At 42.6% G+C, this 6,819-nt stretch overlaps 1 protein-coding gene across 2 annotated transcripts in view; it reads left to right on the top strand.

Moving 5' to 3' along the window:
• Positions 1-1,094: 1,094 nt before the first annotated feature.
• The window catches only part of OSBPL8 (oxysterol binding protein like 8), a 93,400-nt gene continuing 87,675 nt past the window's right edge, over positions 1,095-6,819 (top strand). For both annotated transcript variants that reach the window (XM_027679754.1, XM_027679753.1), the window contains exon 1: positions 1,095-1,211. The gene's annotated coding sequence lies outside the window, so the exon portion shown is untranslated. The remainder of the gene's footprint in view (positions 1,212-6,819) is intronic.

Genomic DNA, 6,819 nt, shown 5'->3' with positions numbered 1-6,819 from the left:
TGAGCAGATCAGTGCTGAAGGTGCCAGATATCTTCTAAAGGTACTGACAGTACTTTCCCTTGAAATAAGTGAAGATGCTCAGTATTTCCAAAAGTTATGCAGCATTTTACAACTGTTTTCAGTATTGTCAGCTGACAGCTGACGAAAACCTGAGGTATATCCTGATGTTATTTTAAATACAGTAACAGATCTAAGTTGCTCACAGTGGGTGGATCTTCTTACCATGGATGTGTTTAAAACTGCTAGGAGAAGAGGAGGCTGCTGGAGAGGAGGAGGTTCAAGGGGTAACCTTATCACTCTCTACAACTACCTGAAAGGAGTTTGTAGCCAGGTGGGGGTTGGTCTCTTCTCCCAGGCAACCAGCAACAGGACGAGAGGACACAACCCTAAGCTGCACCAAGGGAGGTGTAGGTTGGACATCAGGAAGAATTTCTTCACTGAAAGGGTGATTAGACATTGCAATGGGCTGCCCAGGGAGGTGGTGGAGACTCTGTCCCTGGAGGTGTGGAAAGACTGGATGCGGCATTTAGTGCCATGGTCTAGTAGCCGTGGTGGTCACAGGCTGGTTCGGTCATAGGCTGGACTCGATGATCTCTGAGGTCTTTTCTGACCTAACTGATTCTGTGATTCTGAGAAGTCCCATTTTGAGACGGAACAAAAATGGAAGAAAAAAAAAAAAGCAATGCAGGGTTCCTGTTGGGATGTTGGGAGAGACCATGTCACTCGCTGACTTACGGGCATCCTTCAGACCGTATATTATTTCCATTGTTACTACCTCTCGGCTGCCTATGTTATTGCTTAACACCACGCTAATAGAGCCCCTACTTGCAAGAAGAGCGCCGCCTGGAAGGAAGCAGTACCGCACTGTCCGTATGAGCTGCGGGGCTCCCTCACGGGCTCCCCGACCTCGCGGTTCCCCCGCCGGAGGAACTCGCTCGGCTCCGGGGCCGCAGGGCGGGGCCGCTGCGGCCGCGCCTGCGCGCGCGCTCCCGCCGCGGCGGATGAGCGGATCAAGCGGCGACCGGGTGGCGCCGCGCGGGCGGGGCAGGAGCGGTGGCAGCGGCAGTGGCAGGAGCGGCGGCAGGAGGAGGAGCGGTTGGTGCCGCGCGGGGCAGGCGGAGCCGGCGGCGAGGAGGGGTCTCGAACGCCGCCCACCCCGCACCGGACAGCTGCCCCTCCGCGCCTCCCGCCGGACGCGGCTGCGGGCAGAGGTGAGAGCAGCGGCGGGTCTGGGGCAGCGGACGGGAGTCAGGGTGGGGGTGTGTCATGATGCCACCCAGGTCCCTGCCGGCGCTGCGCTGCCGGCGGTGGCAGGAGGAGGTGGCGTGTGTGTTGCCGCCCCGCCGCCGCTGGGCGGGAGGGGGCTCTGGGAGCCCCTCGGAGTCTCCTGCAGTCCTGGGCCCGCGGTGGGTGTTGCCGGACGCTCGGCGCTGGCCGGACCGGGTCCCGCAGTGGAGGCTGAGCGGGGCGCGACAGCTCGGGTCGGTGTCGGACCCCAGCGCTCCCGGTGAAGCGGGGCACGTCGGCCGGGGGCTGCAGGGCCGCCTCGCCATCCCCGGCTGTTCTGATTGCCGCGATCACACTCCGGGACACCCCGAGGTCCGCCAGCCACGGGTGGACACCGCCTGCGTTAAGTACGGAAAGCAGTTAAAATTTAGCTCCTTTGACTGTCGGCAGTCTCCTTCCCCTCTCACTGGGAAAACAGTCTTCTAACGTAGCAATGCCGCGGGGAATGAAACCTAGATCCCTGTTACTGTCCCTGGTCCCTTGCTGCCTCCAGCCGCGCTTGTGACTCTATTAGCAGGCCTTCTAAATGGCTCACTTCCGAAAGAGCGCGTTCCCCTGCTGTTTGAGAGGGTTTGTGCTTAACGTACTCGATGATCGTTCAGATGAGCTTCAGACGTTTTCTTGAAATAGTAGTCTTCATAAATTGTGTTACAGCAACGCGCTATAGAATTCCTTCTATGAAAGGACACATCAATTCAATGTGTCACTGAAGATGTTTCTAACGAGTTTCATTGCTGCTACTGTCCAAACAAAACAGTTCTTGGGACCGAGGACAGGAAACCTTTTAAGAACGGCTGGTTTTCATCTGTCAATTTTCATAATTTAAATCGTTTCAATGTAATCATAGGAAATATAAGTCTGTTTGATCCATTAAGTTTTAATGCATTTGTGGCCCTGCTGATACTTGTTAATTATCAATCTCATTTTTGAAGCATTAAAGAGACAGGAGGTGATACTGAGTTATTAGTCTGCAGTGAATGGACAGTAGCAGAAGTATGTATGGAGCGATGCTTCCCACTTGTCTTTGTCAGGTCTGTTTATCAGCAAGTGAGAATTGAGAGTTGATACAGTTCTGGTTTTAAATGACAGAAAAAAGAAGAGAAGAACATAATTGCATTTGTTGGCTATCAAGTAGCTGTAGAAGGGACTGGTGAAATTTTCTGTGTGCTGTTTTGTTTTAGAGTTCCCTGAAAACTTTTGAGGTCGTTTGTTGTTTTAGCCATGTACTAGTTTTTAATCAAAACTCCTGAACTTTGAAGTATTTTGTTTTGTGATTATACAACTTTCCAAAACTTGGCGTTAAAGCCCTCCTTTCCAGATGCTGGTTTAATACATCTGCTTCAGGATTGAAACTAGTTGGGAAAAGAGAGATGTGTGATTGTGGTCACTTGTGGGCTCTTTGGTTCCTTTTTTTTTATTGTTGTAGAGTTGTGAAGAACATAGTCGTTTAGCTTGGAAAAGACTCTAAAAATCTGTTGTAAGTAAACTGAATTTATCGAGGCTGATACAGCTTAGACTTAGCAATGAATAATCTTTTTTTCTACTTTAATCATGGGTGAGGGAAAGAGCTCCTTTTAAACATGCTGCTCTGTCAAATTAGTTAAAAACTGACTTTTCAGTAAAGGGCCATCCAGCTCATATTTCTGCTGCACGTGTAAACTTCCAGGGTACTTCAAACTCTGTTCTATAAATGCCTGTGAAAGTTTGTTAACTCTTACAACATAAGGAGGAATTTTCTAATTTGCAGGAAAAAATGCTGGACTTGTACACTTTTTGCAGGGAACTGAATTGGGACAGAAAGTCAGGCTTCTCCTGTTCTTTTAATAGTGCTAACTGTATAATCTCAGGGTTTTGCTCAAAAGGGAAATAAAGTGCAGGAATTATTGGAAAGTAATTTTGGGAGAAAGGAAGTTTATTGAAGACTGCTCATTTTTAGATAGCCTTTTCTTAAATTCTGTTGAAGTGATCAAAAAAGGTCTGAGGTGATGCAGCACTTAACCATTTTCTTTTGTCTGCTGTTATGCTTTCAAAGAAATGGTTGTGCAATTACCTAGTTCAAGAAAATGCATACTTTGTATTCTGCGAAGCTGTGCCCCAGCCTCCTCTCCATCCAGTAAATCTTTGCAGGGAGCACTCAGCCAAGTTTTAATTAACTGTGTCAAGTCAGTTATTAGGCTTTCATCTCTTCACTGATTACTGTTTTACCACCTGCCCCCCTCCTCCGATTTCCCACAAATTCTGTTTCCTGAAGCATGCAGGGGAGTCTTCTAAGGGTTTTTGCTCACTTCTCCCTCTTAGTGCTGTGAAATTCCTCTTGCTTTAGGCTGTCAGATAACTTATCTGTTAGCCTCTTGGTCTTCTGTTTCAGAACAGAAAATAATTTTTTTGGAGAAACTACATGATGTCATATACTTAAAACTTCCCAATGAGTCAAACAATGAGGTTTGCTTTAGTTTTGTTTCTTTGTTTCTTTTTGATGAACATGCATCAAGCTCTGCATTAGTCAAATTTATGATTAAACAAATTGTTCAACAAAATGGAGAATTGTGAAGGAAGACAAAAAAAGACCTTGTGAGGAAATAGTGATAGCTGTAGAAAACAGCATAGTCTTACTACCTACAAGTGTGGGTTTTGCTTCAGTCTATGCAATGTGATAGAAGTAGTACAAACACAGAAGTCGATGATCCTGTTCCCCAAACTGTAATGTGGACATCTTGGTTGGGTAAATTGTAGTTCATAATACAGTATGCTGTTAATGAAGATCGTGCTTCTTCAGCAGATGTACTGTTGGAGAGGAGAGGAGCAGTAGCAGAAAGCTTTTTGAGGCAGGTATTTGTGCAGTTGCTGTTTTTACAGGAAGTGAAGCAGCATAGTTCTTCGCCTAGGCTATTTCAGTGAATTGGTGAGGAAGTAAAAAAAAGCACTTCTAAATGTCAAGTGATTTGTTAGATTCTTTCCTGAGTGAACTGTTTTTACTGTTTTTTCCCCTCCATATTCTTACGTAGTCATAATGATGCATTAATTAATCTATCCTAGCTTTTTAGACAATATTTACAATTAACTTTTATTATAATAGGTAGTTGGTGCTCATATAATTCAGAAATATATATCTTTTAAGATAGAAGAGGTGATAGGCAGTCTTGGTTGTTTAGTTTGGTTTAAAAAAAAACCAAGAAAAAACCAATCCAACAAAAAACCCCACAACAACAAAAAAAGTTGTGTTTTTTTTTCCAAAGGCTTTGATTAATTTTAGAGGACTGTTTCTGGATTTTGCTTGAGTGATTTCTTTTGCTGTTCTCTTGTGTTTTGGGTTGATAACCTCTCTGTTTAGCTTCAGCCTGTCAGTAGTTTCCTTTCTTCCATCTGCTACCTACAGCTCTCCCACTAATACAGCATGGAGAGTCATGCTTTGAGTTTAAAGCTGGAGTAATGTAAAGGGTTTGTAAAGCTCTTGCTTCTGTTGAGAATGTATGAACAAATATTGAGACAGGTGTGACTTTTGCAAGTTTTCTAGATCTTAGAAGGTTTAATTGTAACCAGAAAGTATAAAAAATAAGTCACTGACTTTGAACAATAAATACTTCATGGTATTGATAATTAGTAGAGGAGACATATTGTTGCTGCCTCATGGATTAATTGGAACCCTGGACTTGAAGAATCTGCATAGTTTCAGGGATGTTTTTATAAATTAGCTTCTGATCGGGGAGATGGTTTCTCTGCCTAAGAAACCCCATCAGTTTAGACACAGTAGAAGCAGCTTTATGTAGCTTTATCTTAAAACATGCATTTTTCAGCTTATGGGAACAGAAAGTTGCGTGCTTTTCTGGTGGTTTGTCTCATTTTTGTAATTTCATACTGTAGTAAAGAGACTTGGTGGAGCTTGATGTTTTGAGGACTGACATTGACTTTTAAAAAAAAGGCCTACGTGCAGTGTTGAATCCTCTAAATGGATCAAGTGAAGTTTGGGAAACAGTGCTCATAATAGGCCACTAATTAGTAGCAGATATGTTAGAAGTGTTTTATTCAGAGTAACTGGTTCTGAATTGTACACAGTGGAAATCCAGTGCAGTATTTTGCTATATTTGTTATAAAACAATGTTTTATTCCATCTGTACTCTACAAGAAGAAAATCTGTTGCAGATGTAACATATACAGTAGCATAAGAAGCCTCTTCAGAACAGCTAAAACTGCTTGACAGATGGTAAGAGGCATTTGGAAGTGAGATTTTAATTGTGAGGAAATAGCTTGGACTTCTGGTGTTAGGAGAGGAATAAATAAACCTCATTTTCTTCACACTCTTAACTGTGGATATGAGGTTTTATGTCTGCATGTTCCCTTAGTACGGGGTACAGCACTGATCATTCATCCACTAAAAATACTACATCTGTTTGGAAATTCTTAAAGGTTAACAGTGACTTTGACACAATAGTGGAATGTGTGTATATGATCTTACTCTTTTTTTCATTCAAGCATTCATTCGTCCATTTGAAAGCATTCTCATTGCATCGAAGCTTGAGCTAGTTCATATGCTCTCTGTATGTTCATACATTTTCCAGTGCATTAATCCTGTCACCCAGTGTTTGTGTTGTAGTACTGCAGAAGCTGTTAATATGACTATTCAGTTGAGATAAAGAAAACCAGCATGTTTCTTTCCAGAGTTATCTTTTGCTTACCTGCAAACAGAAGCCATGGTATTTTGAAGATTATTTCCAAAGACCAGTGGGTTGCTTTTGAAAAGGATTGAACTTGGACGTACAGCTGTAATACTGGTCATTTAAACATGTGAAAAAATATTTTTATTGAACTTAGTGTTCTTGCACAGCTTATGGAAGCATGCGTGTTGTTGGACAGTTGTTTTGATTGATGGTTCTAGTTATTTAAGGAAGTCATGGCTAGGCTTCGCGAACGAAGATTTGGGAAACGAAGATTTAAGGAAGTACACATCAGAAAATAGGTGGTTTTTTTTAGAATTCACATGTTTAACTGGTAGTAAGCAGGTGGTCTTGTAAACCAGGTTGGGTACTTGACTGTGGCTTGGGCATTATTTATCTATTCCCAAGATAAATAAAGCATTTCCAAGGTTTAATAAATTAAAGGATACTTTTCACCTCTCCTTCCACCCTAACATAATGAATTACACCTGTAAATGATATCCTTGACTCTCCAAGTAGCATAAGTATCATTCCAAACCTGGCTTTGTCTCATATGCAGTAGGTTTTTTTCTAAATACCTCATGTGGCCACATCTCAATGATTGCATATTTTTCCTCAAAAATATCCTTTAGATTTTATATTTCATACAGATGATTTGGAGAGTTAAGGCAAACAATTTATTACTTAGAACTAGATGGTGATACTTAAAAAGCGTGTTATACTGTTGATACAAGATTTGTGTGGTAAATTATATATTCAGTTGGTTTCTAGTTCATGAATTATAAAAGATTCCTGGATTTATTCTAAAGGCGAAATGTGACATATTAAGATTAATGAAATACTTTTGGCCAGGTACACAGCAAGTTCCTTTACTTGAAAT

Source organism: Neopelma chrysocephalum, unplaced genomic scaffold (assembly GCF_003984885.1).
Source record: "Neopelma chrysocephalum unplaced genomic scaffold, ASM398488v2 Primary Assembly neopelma1_59, whole genome shotgun sequence".
Classification (NCBI taxonomy): Eukaryota; Metazoa; Chordata; class Aves; order Passeriformes; family Pipridae; genus Neopelma; species Neopelma chrysocephalum.
The sequence above is the reverse complement of the archived record's forward strand: the minus strand, read 5'-3'. Positions and strand labels throughout refer to the sequence as shown.